At 35.7% G+C, this 15,143-nt stretch overlaps 2 pseudogenes; one reads left to right on the top strand and one right to left on the bottom strand.

Annotated features, from left to right (window-relative positions):
* Positions 1-6,101: 6,101 nt before the first annotated feature.
* Positions 6,102-6,716, bottom strand: LOC122747321 (annotated as a pseudogene).
* Positions 6,717-12,155: 5,439 nt separating this feature from the next.
* LOC122747320 lies at positions 12,156-13,060 on the top strand (annotated as a pseudogene).
* The last annotated feature ends 2,083 nt before the right edge of the window (positions 13,061-15,143 follow it).

Genomic DNA, 15,143 nt, shown 5'->3' with positions numbered 1-15,143 from the left:
AACAAACAAACAAAAAACAGATACCATGCTAAGCTGTGAATTTGTTTTCATAATATAGAGAGTAGTAAATAAAAAAATTATTTATAATAATTATATTATAATTGCTATATTAGTTCTAAGTTCAAAAAATAACAAAAAGTTAACATTTAGGCCATTTCCACTTAAATATTATTTTTCAAATAGCACTAATTAGTATCCCTAGATTATTTTCCATTTTATTCCTAATTTTTAAATAAACAGTCATATTAGGATCATTGTACAGAATATCTTCCAAAAATTATCACTTCATTAAAACGTTTCAGGTATTCATGCAGTATTGAAATATGGATAATGACTTGAACATGTCACTAAAATGATCATCTGTCCCCAATTAATACTGATGTATTGCAGTTGTGAGGACTTTTAATGATCACATTACTGGAAAATTATTGCTGCTCATACAATTTGTCCTTATAATCATGTATTTATCATAGATACAAAAGACAAGGCCCCCAAGAGTCCTATTAAAATCCTTATTCTACTGATTCTTAATTGGTAGAGAAGACAGTTTTTACAGTTTGTTCCAAAAGACCAACTGGGTTTTCATCAACAGAAATAAATGCCCTTTATGGGACTTTCATCCTAAAAAATCGTTTTTTAAAGAGCACAAAATAAAATTCATTGCCAAAAATGGAGAAGAAAGGTTATTTTTTTAAATGGCATTTTACTATGGTCTATACCTAACATTATAAAGTATGTCACATGAAATAATTAAATCAAATAAACACATTACCAAAACCCTACTATGTGCTAGGATATTGTATTAGGTACTGAATTTTAATTAGAATCAGAATGATGAATTCCCTTCTTTAAATACTACTTGAACCCATGTATATGCAACATTTTAACATCAAAATTTTCATTATTTTAGCCTACAGAAAAGTCAAGCCTATTCAAGTCAGCAAGCACTTAAGTGCCTACTAAGTTCCAGACATTGTGCTAAGTGATGATGTTGTAAAGGTAAAACAACAGTCCCTGCCCTGAAGGAACTCATCTTCTTGTGGTGGGAAACAACATACAAGCAATTAAGTATGTACAAGATATATACAGGATAAATTGAGAAATTCTTAGAGGGAAGTGACTTGTCTATACTTAATTGCTTGTATCTTGTCTCCCCCATCAGAAGATTTTATATATATATATATATATATATATATATATATATATATATATATATATATATATATATATATATATATATACATATATATATATATATACATACATATATATACATATATATGTATATATACATATATAAATGTGTGTGTATATGTATATGTATGTATGTATATATGTATACACACACACACAAACCCAACTCTGACCAGTTCAGATGAAAATAAGGTTCACATGTCAGCTGCTTTCCTCTATCTCCTCATGTGTATGGATGTGTAATTGTGCACCTTGATTTTATGTTTTTCTTAATTATCTTTTCCTTTCCTCAAACTTCAGTTTATAACTCTTATCCTCTTCATTCTTTTATTAAGATAATATATTACAGAATGATTTCTAGGCCTACTCTATTTGGACTCTTATGAACCCTGATGGTAATGTGGTTAAAGGGTACACAAATCATCTCCCCATATTAAATAATAATTTGCTTAATCCTTTATCATTGTTCATTTATGTTTACCTTTTTATACTTTATGCTTCTCTTTCCTCCTTTGCTTAAATTTCAAAGTTTCTCCTTAACTCTGATCTTTACATCAGGAATACTTGCAAGTTCTTTATTTCATTAAAAGTAGATTTCCCACCACTACCCCCACAGTATCATACTGAATTTTGCTCAATAAGTTTAGCTGTTAGTTCATACTCTTTGCATTTTAGAATATAGTTTAAATTCTTTTTTCTTTCCTATTAGTAGATTATGAATCCTTAGTCTGGCTCCAGTGTACTTGAATTCTTTCTTTCTGCCTGTTTTAAACATTTTTCTTTTAGCCTGGAAGCTTCCATTTGGAAGTTTCTTTCAGAAGGTGACCAACAGATTCTATTTCCACTATGGCCTCTGGTTTTAAGAGATCTCTGCAGTTTTCTTTTAAGATTTCTTGAAATTGGACATTCAAGCTCTGTTTTTAAAAATCATAATATTTGGATAGTGCAAGGACACTGATTTTTTTCTCCAATCTGTTTTCTGGATGAATTTTTTTAAATTGAATTGAATAGAATTTTATTTTTCAAAATATATGTAAAAACAGATTTTAACATCAATTTTTAAAAAACTTTGTGTTCCAACTTTTCTTCCTCCTCCATTCCCACCCCCCACCCACAAGAACTCAAGCAATTCAAAATAAGTTATACATGAGTAGTCATGGAAAATATTCCCACCTTAGCTAGGTTGTGAGAGAAAACAGTCAAAAAAATACCAAAAATTGAGGTTGAGGAATTGTCAAAGAGGAGAAAAACAATGTGTTTCCATCTGTTTTCAGATACTATCAGTTCTTTCTCTGTAGATGCGTTGCCATTTTCATAAGTCCTTCAGGGTTATATTGGATCATTGCCCTGCTGAAAATAACCACATGCTTCCCAGCAGATCCTCTTACACTATTGCTGTTATTTTGTATACAGTACATTTCACTGTGCTTCAGTTCATGTAGGTCTCTCCAGGTTTTTCTGATAGTATCCTGTTCATCATAACCTATATATAGTACCTTAAACTTGACAGAGAATTTTCTTCATAAAAGCTCAGCAAGGTAGGTACCATACCTTTTGCCATTATAATCAATCATCATAACTATTTCCCTCCATCCTATTCCGTTCCCATGATATTTACTCTATTTTCTATCTTCTTTTAACCTATTCCTCCTCAAAAATGTTTTACTTCTAACTGTCCCTGCCCTGCTCTGCTCTCCTTTGTTTTTCACCCTTCCTTCTTTATCCTCTTCCCCTCCTACTTTCCTGTAGGTTAAATAGATTATTCCTCCCAATTGGGTATGAATGTTATTCCCTCCAGGGAGCCCACGCTGATGAGATTAAGGTCTTTGAGCTAATTCTGTGTTCTAAATTTTCTTCCTCCCTCCTCAACCCTCCCTATGAAATCATGCGATTCAATATGTCATACTTGTACAGTTATGCAGAACATCTTCACCTTTCTCGAAAGTGTTTTGCTTTTTACTCCTCTCTCCCCAAATCTGCCCTTCTCCCATCTCCGGGCCCCCTTATCTCTTCCCCCTCCCTTAGGGCAAAAATACATTACTATACTTACTTGAGTATGTAAGTTAGTCCTTCTTTGAACCAATTCTGATGATATTAAGGTTCACTCTCTCCCCAATTACTTTCCCCTCTTCCCCTGCCCTCCATAAGCTTTTTTCTTGTTTCCTTCATGTGAACTACCTCTCCCCAGACCATCTCTCCTCTTCCCCCTCCCCCAGTCTATTCCTCCTACCCCTCAACCACATTTTAAAGATGTCATCATGGGTTAGACACACTAGGTGGCACAGTGGACAATGCACCAGCCCTGGACCCAGGAGGCCCCAAGCCCAAATCTGGCCCCAGACATAAAAAAATCCCACCTTGTCTGCCCCACAAAGAACAAAACATAAATGCTTTACAGATATCATTCCTTCATATTCAGTTCAGACCTGTGTCCTCTCTGAATTTGTTACTGAGATAGTTCTTATGAGTTTGAAGCATTATCTTCCCTTGTAGGAATATAAATGGTTTGATCTTTTAATATCCCGCATGAAGTCTTTTTCCTGTTTACCTTTTTATGCTTCTCCAAGGCCTTGTATTTGAAAGTCAAATTTTCTATTCAGTTCATGTCTTTACATAGCAAATGCCTGAGAGTCCTCTTTCTCATTGAAATTCCATTTTTTCCTCTGAAAGATTATGTTTAGTTTTGCTGGGTACGGGATTTTTGGCTGTAGTCCCAATTCCTTTGCCCTCTGGAATATCATATTCCATGCCCTTCATGTAGAAGCTGCCAAATCTTGCTTTATCCTTATTGGAGCTCCACAGTATTTGAATTCCTTTTTTCTAGCTGCTTGCAATATTTTGTCCTTGGCCTGGGAGTTCTGGAATTTGGCTATAATATTCCTGGAAGTTTTCCTTTTGGTGAACTGTTTTTTACTATAAAGCAATTCACATTTTTCTCCTATTTTCCCAGCTTTTTTAAAAAAGCTTTTTTAAAAAATATATATTTATTTTCTTCTCATGGAGATATTGGCTTCCATTTGGCCTAGTCTAATTTTCAGTGAGTTTATTGCCAGGACAAAATTTTGTACTTCTTGTATCAAGCTGTTAATTCCCTTTCTATTCCTTCATTTCTTTTTCAGTATTCCCATCAGGTATTCCATTCCATTGATAAGGAACTTTTAAAAACTCTTAACATTTCCTTCATCTCTTCCTGGAATTTTAGCCAACTCTTTGCCCAAGCTATGCTTTTGGTTGTTTTTGTTTTTGCATTTTTGTTGTTTGTTTTGTTTTCCCAGGACATTGCTTGGGTATGTTTTGGAGTCAACCTCTTTTCCTTCCTTTCTATTTTGAACATCTCTGCCACCATAATAGAACATTATGGCAGGGTTCTGTTGTTGTTGTTGTTGTTGTTGTTGTTATTGTTTTGGTTTCTTTCTTTGTTCATTTTTTCAGCCTGCATTCTGACTTCAGACTTGATATTAGGGCTGGGGTCTACCACCCTTCTGCAGGGAAATCTGGGGTGGTCCTACTGTAGCTTACCTGAGTTACTGAGTGTTTTGTTATTCTGTGATGTCAAGCACAGGCTGGGGACCCAGAAGCTTCCAGTGTTCCCAAAGTTGTCTGATCTAGGGCAAAGTTTGAAGCCTGGTACCTTTATCCAGCTCTGCAATTTCATGACCGGCATTTGGCCTTGAGTAAATGTAGACTCCTGCTGAACTCCACCCCTCTAAGCTAGCAGAGTGGCAGAATTCTAGGCTCCTCTTTGGTCTGGTATTCCTGAGTTATTTCTCAGCCTATGATAGGTGCTGAAAGTGAGATCCTTCTTTGTACTGTTCTGAACTTCTGACTGGGAACTGGGTGGTGGGCAAAAAAGTTACAAGATGACACCTGTCTCCATTACATTAGTTTAGTATGGGTCTAAGGGTGTTCCACTATATATCTGGGAGAGCTTTTTACTTTGGCACTTAGCCTCTTTCTGTGTAGGAGTGCGCCTTGGTAGTCACATGATCCTGGTCTAAATTATCTTCAGTGTTAAAAGATCTTCCTTTCTCTCTAGCCTAATCAGGGTTGTACAAATGAGTCATTTTGTTTTTTCTTTCTTTTTTTAATTCCCCTCATTAGGATTCTATCTGGTGAATTTTCTAGATCTGTTTGGAGAAATTTGTCAATTAGACACAAGGATTCAAATAGATAAGGAAAAGCTTCATGTAAAGGTGAAATTTTAGATGAAATTTTAAGGAAGCAAGAGAAGTCAGAGATAGAGATAAGTCAGAGAATAGAGAATAGCCAGTGCAAAAGCACAGGTGTGAGAGATGGAGAACCTGGTGTGACAAATAGCAAAGACTCCAGGGTCATTGGATGCCCCTTACCAGGCCAGAACATGGTAAGGCAAGAGGAATAAAGCATAATAAGAATAAAAAAGTAGTTAGGAACAAGGATATTAAAAACAACCCCTTTTATAATTCTCAAAATTATTTATCTCTAATAAAGCTCTTTTAAAGTCAATTCTCAAAATCCATCTGGTATAAAAATAAAAAGTAGTATAATACCAAACTTCAGAAAATCTGTAATTGTAATTCCATGCCTTCCTTACACTTAAATAGATTGAAACTTATTCATGTTTGCCCATCCTGCCAGATTATTGTTTTTTTTTTTATTCTAAACAGTTTTATTAAAGGTAAAAAGATGACCTGAGTACCTCCTTCATCCATGTATCCCATCCAGTCCCTCTTCTAGTAGGATTTAGGAGGGTGGAGGAATCTTGAATTTCTAGCATCTAGTAACACAACTAAAGAACGATATGAGAAGGCTTTCGTGTCCCTGTTTTCCCAGTGGGTTCCCATAACGGGCTGTCCCTCACCACTTTTCTTGAAGTCAGTCCCATGAATTCCAGCTCCCATCCCTGTTCCACAGGTCCTGTTCTTTAGTTAGTCTCCTCCTCTTCCCTGGAGGCAGAGGCATATTCTATGGCTTCTGGCGCAGGGAGACTTCAGTATGTCTTCACGGGGCAGGTGTGTACTTGCAGGAAGAGCCCAGAGCAAGATGGACTGGGTAGTGGCGCCAGCTGGTCTCTATCTTGGCCAGCACAGCCTGTAGCAGGTCAATATGGCACCGTGATGCCAGAGCTACCAGATAGATAAGGACATCACTGAACTCCTCCCCTAGTGCCCCTCGTTCCGCTTCAGACCAGGACAGGGGTCCAGGCCCACCATCAGGCTTCCACTGAAAGAGCTCTCCCGGCTCTGCCACTTCCCCAACAAGGGCCAGGAGGAGGTTCCTTGGTTTATGGAACTGGCCCCAGTCCCGTTCTGCTGCAAACTCTGCATACTCTGCATGGAGTACTCTGCATGGAGGCGTCGGATGTCCTCCAGCGTGGGGTCCGGGCTGAAGCTAAATGAGGTATTGTGCCCTGCTGCTGTTGTTGCTGCTCCTCCCTCCTGTCGCCACCGCCCTGCCCTGGGGTCGCTGCTCCCTCCGCCATGGTTCTGCAGAGCGAAGGGGCGGCTCCCGAGCTGTAGAGGACCCACTAACAGTGAAGCCATGTGTAGCTCCCCAGCTCAACCCCTCCCCTTTTCCCCGCCTTATTTTCCCTGGCTCTGGCCCCCCAGCGCGCTCTTCCTTTGCGCCCAGATTCTTTTTCATATTCTCTTTTGACACTTCATGTATTATTTGTATAATTCATAACATAGTATAGATTAAATTCATCTTTTCCATCTTTTCATCTTGCTAAGTGACTGTCTCATACATTTTCATAATGTCACACTTTATCTTTTGGGAAGGTAGTATAGCATAAGTGGAGAGAAAATTGGGTTTGTATTACAGAAAAGACCTGGGTTTGAATCCTTCTAACATTTACTGGCTATATCACTTAACTTTTCAGAGAACCACTTTCCTCATCTATAAAATAAGTGTAATATCTGTATTAAGCAGAAACATGATATAATAGATAGAGAATTGGACTTGAAGACAGGGCAATCTAAATTCAAGACCCTCCTTTAATATATTAATATATTGGTCATTTGATGTGGGATAAGTCACTTAATCAACAAATGCTATAGTCAGCACTCTAATAATATAAATTGCAGAGGAGGTACAAACCTGTATTGATAGGAGTTTAGTCATCTGAGAGTTAGTTCCCTGTACCAACAAAACAAGAGATCTGTTTCTCCTTCTTATCCCTAACATCAATAGTTCCATACTTATTCCACAGGGTTGTCATTAGACTTAAATGAAACAATTAATGCAAAGAACTTTGCAAACCATAAAACCTTATATAAGTGTCAGTTGTTGCTGTTATTATACCATTTATTCATAATTCATCATTGTAATGTGTGACAGTCTATTCAGGGCCATGTAGCCATACATAAATACACATACACACATGTGTATATATGAATATACATACATGCATGTGCATATAGGTACTTTACCCATGTATATGTATGTATATGTGTATATATGCTTTTCTGAATGCAGTCCCCTCCATGTGGAAATATATGTAGTTATAAGGGCAAGATATGGTGAAGAATACAATGACCAGTGATGTTCAAAAAGTCACCTAAATCAGAGGGTCCTTATCTCTACTTGGGTGGATATTTTATTACAATAGGTAACCAGGATGTCATATCAGAAAAAAAAAAAAAAAGGCCATGTCTCCTTTAGGGAAAAATAATTCCAGTTGCAAGAGGGAAGTAGGAGAGCTAGATAGAACACAATATGTTGTGGGGAAATAGTGGCAGAAATAAATATTAATCTTATCTCGCTCACTAACCTAACAGAACTATAAGATTTTTACATATTCTGGAAAGTTTTGTAGGGATTTGTAAAGTGTTATCAAGCTGGCATTACAAAAGCTCATCATGTAAGCAATGTGAAATATGAAGTAGTGACACATAAGATACTGGCAATTTAGTCATCAAGACATTCATTCAAATGTCACCTTTAACACTAAGTATTTGGTCCTGGATAAACAATTTACACCCTATGTGCTTGAAACAAGTCTCTAATTTTTATGTTCTAAATCATAAACAGGTTGAAATCTGTCATGTTGGAGAGAATTTTCCCACTAAGAGTTCCCTACATTGAAGAAATCATAGATCCTTTAATTACTTATACACGGCCTACAGGGTCATAAATTTAGAATATTCAATAGATTGAACATAAAGTAGAAAGGAGCCCACTTGTTTTTATGCTTTTGACCTTATATGGGCTTAGAACAGTCTACTTCCTCAACATATGGTAGGAGCAGGCGGTGAGCAAGAAGGCAGAAGGATGAATTATGCTGCATATATATTGCTTTTCCTAAAATTACTAAGTGATTAATAAAAATATTATTTTTGTATTATTTATACCCAATGTGGGTCTATTTTAACTCTAGACAAAGGATGTTGTGAAAAGAAAATATATGGTACTAATTCCTAGAGGAAGAAAAATGTAGGCCTTATGATGATTGTATCCAGGCTCTGTATTTCTTACTTCACTAATACCAATAATACTTTATTTATCGAAATGTTGGCTTCATTTTCAGCACAAAGATTTATAAGCTCCAACAGAGATGATACAAGAGCTCTAGGTATGATCAGTAAATCCTTCTCTATGAAATGAGCTTCCTCATCTAGTATCCTTGCCTGAATGATTCTGCAAAAACATTGCAACTTTGTTTTGTTTCACACTATATTCTTCCACTGAAAAATGAAATATTGATGTTGTTATTGGGTATAGTTTTATTACAGTGACCCTAATTCAAGATATACTTACATGTGACTCTATATAATGCATATAATCCAGTTTAGTAAATACATAATCTACATGTGCATATCTGTCAAATAATAAAATCTTTTCCAAAATAATAAAATATCTACCACATATTTACTAGTGAAAATTATGAAGATTAAAAACCCCTTTTTCATGTACTTTATAAGCAAGCCTTTTTAGTGCAAATTTGTCTGTTTTTTATTTTTAAAAATTAAATTAATCATTAATTTACATGCATATTTTAGTATAAACATAATAAAAATTGCTGTACATGAGACTATTATATACAATTTGTTTCTTTTAAAAGTGTATATTAGGGTTAGCATAGAAGCAATAAACTACACAGTGTCAGTAATTTATTCAGTAATATATGTCAGGCACTGTTGTATGTTGCATGCAAAGTGTTGTATGCAAAGTAAAGAAGAAAAAATATATATGTACATATGAATAAATGTATGTATATACTCTCCTAAGTGAAGCTTACATTATAAAAAGGGACAGGATAATTAAATAACTAAGTACTTACAAAATGTATACAGAGTTTATGGAAAGTAATCTTTTTGCATCTTTATCACCACCCACTCCCTCCCTGTCCCCACCTCAGTACCACCCCCTTCCAAGAAACCACTCCTTTTAACAAATAAGTATATATAAACAATATAAACAAGCACATTGGCCTGTCTGAAAATGTATGTCATTCTGCACCTCTAGGAAGAAGGAATGCTTCATCATTAGTCTTCTAAAGTCCCAATTGATTATTGTATTTATAAATAAAGTTCTAAAGATTTTTTGATGTTATTTTCCTTTACATTATTGTGATAATTATGTAAATTGTTTTCCTCTTTTTGTTCACATCATTATGCATAAGTTAGGACAAATCTTCCTTGATTGGCATGTCAATTACTGCAATTCAATATTCCAGTACATCTATTTAACAGAATTTGTTGAATCACTCTCCAACTGACAGACATCCACTTTCTTTCCTTTACTTTGCTAACTGCTGTTATAAATAATTTAATTATTAATTATATTATTCTTCCTATCTTTACCCTCTTTGAGGTGAAGAAGTAACTTCTGATAAAAAGAGATGAATATTTAGTTGAGGTTTTTAGTTGTCTTTTTAAGTTTTTTAATCATAAAAGTTTATTATTATTATTATTCAGTTACATATAAAAATAGTTTTCAACATTTGTTTTCATAAGATTTTTAGTTCCCAATTTTTTCTCCTCTCCTCCCTTCCCTCTCATCTCCCCAAGACTGAAAGCAATGTAATATAGGTTATACATGTATAATCACATTAAACATATTTCTTCATTAGTCATGTTGTAAAAGAAGAATCAAAAGAAGAGGGAAAAAATACTCAAAAAAGAATGTCTTTTCATAACCTGTATGGGTATTGGCATTAAATGTTGGTTATCTTCATCAGCTCGATACATGTGAGAATAGACCAGAGATTTTGAATGTTTTATATGCATTTCTCTTATTATTGATAATTTGCTTATTTTTTCATATAATTTTATAACATTTATTCTTTCAAAACATTTGACCATTGACTCTTTGGGGAATATTTGTATTAATTCCTATGTATCTTTATATTTTATCTTTATCAGAAAAATATAGTGCCAAGTTGTTTGTTTTCCCTTCTACTTTCTTTCTTTCTTTCTTTCTTTCTTTCTTTCTTTCTTTCTTTCTTTCTTTCTTTCTTTCTTTCTTTCTTTCTTTCCTTCCTTCCTTCCTTCTTTCCTTCCTTCCTTCCTTCCTTCCTTCCTTCCTTCCTTCCTTCCTTCCTTCCTTCCTTCCTTCCTTCCTTCTTTCTTTCTTTCTGGGCTATGGGGGTTAAGAGACTTGCCCAGGGTCACACAGCTAGTAAGTTCAAATGTCTGAGGCTGCATTTGAACTCAGGTACTCCTGAATCCAGGGCCAGCGCTTTATCCACTGTGCCACCTAGCTGCCCCTTCCCTTCTAGTTCTAACTGAATTTATATTACTTTTGAATAATCTTTTAAATTTTATGTAAACAAAATTGTCAGTGTTATCTTTAATAATCATCTTAATCCCTAATAATTTTCCCTTTATTATTTTTGTAAAAAGCATCTCTTACCATGACCTTTTATATTTAGGCAATATGTATATTTGGAGCTTATTGTGGCATACAATATTAGATTTTGGTCTTAATCGATTTCTGCTTTTCAGTTTTTCCATGTCATTTTTTCTTCAAAAAGAGTTCTTAAAATAGTATCTTTACTTCAGATTTTAGAATGCTATGCATCTATGTTTCATGAACTTTTGATATTGTTTCACTGGTTTCTTTTATTTTTTCTTTAGCATATTCCTAAACTCCCTTCATGTCTACTTTAAATACAGATGAAATATATCTATTTTCTATCTATCTATCCATCTGTCTCTCAATCATCATCATATCATCATCTAGCTATCTAGCTGGCTATTTTTTCCATTAATTGCTTGCTATTTTTTATCATTTTGATCTTTTGTTCCAATAAATTAATGTTGTTATTATTTTATTTATATAAAGAAACCCCAGAGCAGTTTGAATGATTTAGAACTAAATTTATGGATGATTTATGGATTATTGTCATGTTTATTATGTTACTTCACTCTAACAAAGAACAATTGCTTTAACTCCAATTATTTGTCTTCCTTTATTTCTCTAAGGGTTATTTTGACATTGTATTCCTATAAGCCATGTGTGTCCTAGTAGATGCATTCCCTGGAATTACACGTATTCAAATACACACCAAACTTTTATTTTACTAATATATATATATATATATATATACATATATGTGTTATTTAGAATGGAATTTGTTTTTATACCTCTTTCTGTTTTATTTGTTTAATATGCAGAAAGGCTACTTGTGTTTGTCACAAATGAAGGTAATTTTCTTCTCTCTTTGTGCTGATTCCTTCTTTTATTGTAGTAGCAGTTCTAGAACAATATAAAAAAATTACTGGTGGGGCAGCTAGGTGGTGCAGTGGATAGAGCACCGGCCCTGGATTCAGGAGTACCTGAGTTCCAATCCGACCTCAGACACTTAACACTTACTAGCTGTGTGACCCTGGGCAAGTCACTTAACCCCAATTGCCTCACTTAAAAAAAAAAATTACTGGTGACAATGGACATCTTTGGTTTCTTCTGATCTTATGGGGGGGGGAACCTCTAGTATTTTTCTATAATAAAAAATGTTGGCCGCCCCCCCGCTGCTCACCATGCAGTCCAAGCAGCAACAATGGGCAGTCGGCTGCAGCGGAAAATACTTCCGGTTCGGTTTCAACATTGTCTTCTGGCTGCTAGGGGCTGTGCTGCTGATTATAGACCTGTGGGCCTGGAGAGAGAAGGGTGTCCTTTCCAGCATCTCCTCGCTCACCCACCTTAGTGGCCTGAATCCTGTGTGGTTCTTCGTGGTGGTCGGAGGTATCATGTCCTTGTTGGGCTTTGCAGGCTGCATAGGAGCCCTTCGGGAAAACACCTTCTTACTCAAGTTTTTTTCAGTGTTCCTTGGTCTCATTTTCTTTCTGGAGCTGGCCACAGGAATCCTAGCCTTCACCTTCAAGGACTAGATTAGAGACCAGCTCAATATATTCATCAAGAACAAAGTCAAGACCTATCGGGATGATATTGACCTGCAAAACCTCATTGACTTTCCTTAGGAATATTGGTCATGCTGTGGATCTCGAGGGCCCAGTGACAGGAACCTCAACATCTATTTTAACTGCATTGACTGGAACCCCAGCCGTGAGCACTGTAGGGTGCTCTTCTCCTGCTGTGTCAAGGATTCTGCAGAGTATGTTCTCAATACCCAATGTGGTTACAATGTCCCGCCCAAACTGGAACTGGAGCAACAGAGCTACATCCACAGGAAAGGCTGGGTGGGCCAGTTTGAAAAGTGGCTCCAAGACAACCTTGTGGTGGAGGCCAGGCCTTCGTGGGCATCACCATTCTCCAGATCTTTGGTATTTGTCTGTCCCAGAATCTCGTGAGTGACATCAATGCGGTGAAAGCCAACTGGGTGAGGGCAGAGAGGGTCACTCTGAGCCAGCAGCATCCAAGCCTCAGAGGGTGGGCGGCCCCAGCCAGGGCCATAGTTGGCTGTGTGGATGAACTCCGGGGATGACTTTAGCAGGCCTACCTTGAGGGGCCCCCACTCAGCAGCACGCTCGATGGCCCTGGCAACCCTGAGCTGTTGCCATTGGTGAGGCCGCAGGGAGGGTATTTATATTTATATTTATGTGACAGAGGACTGTACAGAGTGGGGTGGGTCATGTGTCCATGCTGGGGCGATATCAGGGGCGCAGATGCCTATTTCCTTCCCCTGGGCACAGCTGTGAAGTTCAAAGATGATAAGGACTTCTGGGGTAGTTGGTTGTCATGGAAATAGCTCCATATAATGAGGGGTGGGGGGGGGAAGAATAAAAGGTTCTAAATTGGGTACTTGTTCCTTGGCATCCTGAGAAAGGGAACAATATCATTTCCTGATGCTACCCAGGCCATGGGGTGAGGGGGGAGGGTGCACTGGGGAAAGATTCTGCTGTGCCCCTCCCCCATCCCATGGAGACTAATGAACAGTCCTCACCCTCAATAAATAAACAAACAACAAACAAATAAATAAATAATAAACAAACAAACAAATAATAAATAAATAAAGTTACTCTTGTTTGGAGCAGAATATTTTAAACTATATTAAGAAAAGGCCCATTTATCTCTTTTATTAAGTTCTTTGAATATAAATTTGTTTGTTTTGCTTTTTAGAAATTCTATACAAATATGAGGAAACAAACTTAAGGTCAAGTAATATAGAATAGAGTACATTTGGTTGAGACTCAAGAGAAGCATAAAGAAAACCAATATTAATCTGAGTATATACTACAGACTACTAGGAGAGAAGAAACAATTAGATGTATAGCTTTTGAAATAGATCTGAATTTACATGAATCAGGGTAATGGGAATAATAGGGAAAATCAAAGATCCAGACACCTGTTGTAAATCTTTCTCTATCCAAACTGATCAATTCTTTCATGTTTTAATGGTAATTTTATCCTTCCAAAGTTAGAGAGTGACAATAGAATCTGGTATCATGGACCTCATTCTCACCAAACAAGATGACAGTGTATCCGGAAATAGAATTCCCAGTAGTGTTGGGGGCAAGTGATTAGGCATTCTGTTATGGAGTTCATAATACAACAAAGGCAACTATGTTCTGAAAAACAAACTTTATTTTTTAATGAAACATTAAGTCTATATGGGACAAAAATACATCAATTCGAGTGGTAAAATATCTTTACAATGGATGTTTTCCTTATAACATAGTTTAAGATCTGATACTGCTAAACCTCCTTCCTTTACCATTTTTCCATGAGTTCCTTTGATTTTTTTGACCTTTTGTTCTTCCAAATGAATTTTGCTATTTTTAGTAATTTACTTGGAATGGTATTGATATGTTAGATAAATTTTGGTAAAATTATTATTTTTATTATATTTGTCCTGCATACCCATGAACACATTTATTTAAATCTGATTTTATTTGTGTACAAAATTTTTTATGGTTATGTTCATTTAGATTATGGTTTTGCTTTGGTAGGTATATTCCCGGGTATTTCATATTATCTAGAGTTATTTTAATTGGTTATCTCTAGCTATCTCTTTTTGCAGGATCCTGTTGGTATATGTAGGAATACTGATGATTTATGGCGGATATATTACTCTTATATATTGCTACTTTGCTAAAAATATTAATCATTTCAATTACTTTTAGCTGAGTCTTTGGGATTTTCCAAGCAAATCATTTACAGAAGAGATAGTTTTATTACTTCATTCCCCATTCTGATTCTTTCTATTTCTTTTTCTTCATTAATTACTATTGCTAGGATTTCCAACACAATATTGATATAATATTGGTGACAACTGGTATCCTTGTTTCACACCTAAATTTCCTGGAAAAGCTTCTAGCTTATCTCCATTACAAATAATGTTTGTGGATGCTTTTAGGTAAATGCTTCCTTGTCAACTTAAGGAAAAGTCCATTTATGCCTGTGTTTTCAAGTGTTTTTTTTTTAATAGAATGAGTGTTCTATATCATCAAATGTTTTTTCCAAATTTATTAATATTATCATATTATTTTTGTTACTTTATTGATACATTATTGATATAATCAATTATGTTAATAGTTTTCCTTATGTTGAACCATCCCCATATTCTG

Source organism: Dromiciops gliroides, chromosome 3 (assembly GCF_019393635.1).
Source record: "Dromiciops gliroides isolate mDroGli1 chromosome 3, mDroGli1.pri, whole genome shotgun sequence".
NCBI classification, from domain to species: Eukaryota; Metazoa; Chordata; class Mammalia; order Microbiotheria; family Microbiotheriidae; genus Dromiciops; species Dromiciops gliroides.
This window is presented reverse-complemented; position numbering and strand designations above follow the sequence as displayed.